Below are 1,332 nucleotides of genomic sequence, written 5' to 3' on the forward strand. Positions count from 1 at the left end.
GCGGCCCCGGCGAGCGTGGGGTGGTACCGGCGCCCGCAGAAAAGCTGGAAAGGAGGTTCAGTGTTGTTGCTGCTCTGACTCCGAGAGGTTTTTTTAATCAATTCTAAATAATACTTATATCTCAGGTTGTTTATTTTCTTTTTTCCTAACTAGCAGTAATGAACACGCTAGTCTATTTTTGCTGGTTTTGCCCACTTGGCCATGAGCTCTACTGCTGCACCTGCCCTTTGAGAGGGTCACTCTGGATGTCCAGTACACTGGAACAGCACCAAAAAAATCTACTAAAACCGATGCCTGAGAGCATGAAAAATAATTTCCTGGAGGGAGGCACTGCTCTGCCTTCTCCGTCCCCCCACGGCTTTGCCATCAGGGAGGCTCCCACGGCAGCGCGGCATCTCCTCCAGCCTTGGCTGGCCAGCAGGAGAGGGACAGTGCCAGGCCAGCGTGGGGACCGCGCTCAGCCGCTGGCCATGCACCGCGCTGTGCCGCAGGTTCTCTTGCAGGGTCGCCTTCTGAGACCGCTAATAAAGCAGAGAGGAACTATCTCACATCCTCACAGGAGACTGGACACTTGAAAGTGATTTAGGCAACATCCCTGGAGAGCTGCAGAGGCTCTGGGAGCAGGACAAAGGACTGCGCTGGCTATGATATGTATGTGAAAAATATACATCAATACAGAGTGACACCAGTGCAGAGCAGAACATCTGAAAACTGATGAAGTGGAGAGCTCTCTGTGTAATGCAAAGCACCTGAATGATGTGTGTACACACAAAGATTTGTTCAGCTCTGCTCATATCCAGCCCTCTTGGACAGTTGGATTTGATTTGCCATTTTCCTGCCAAAATATTGTTGCTATACCTCAGCACCTGGCCTTTCTTCAAAGAAATTGCATATGACTCTCCTGTCCTCACCTTAACCAGTCCAGAATATGAGTTCAGGAGAGGTTAAAGAGACCATCTTTAATAACAAACATGTTTCTAATAATTTAAACCCGCAAAAATAAAGACTTCTTGTTGCTTTCAAAATTTCCTCTGCTTCCATAATTCTGCTTATATATAGCTGTTTCCCCACCTGTTTCTATCCATCCTTGAAATGAAGACTGCTATAATCAACATACTAGCTTAGAATGAGAGGGTCACACAACATGAAACCAATTAACTCTGTCTGCACAGCCAGCAGAGGGAGGCAAAGAGTATAATTATTTCTGCTTACATAATCTTAAACCGAATTTTAAGGATTTCTTAGCCAAATGCAAAACTGGTTTCCTAAAAGGTAATACTTTAAATGGGTGAGCATTCACCACTCCTTCTAGCTACATATATTTACCTTATA

This window comes from Charadrius vociferus, unplaced genomic scaffold (assembly GCF_000708025.1).
Source record: "Charadrius vociferus isolate BGI_N301 unplaced genomic scaffold, ASM70802v2 scaffold341, whole genome shotgun sequence".
Lineage (NCBI taxonomy): Eukaryota > Metazoa > Chordata > Aves > Charadriiformes > Charadriidae > Charadrius > Charadrius vociferus.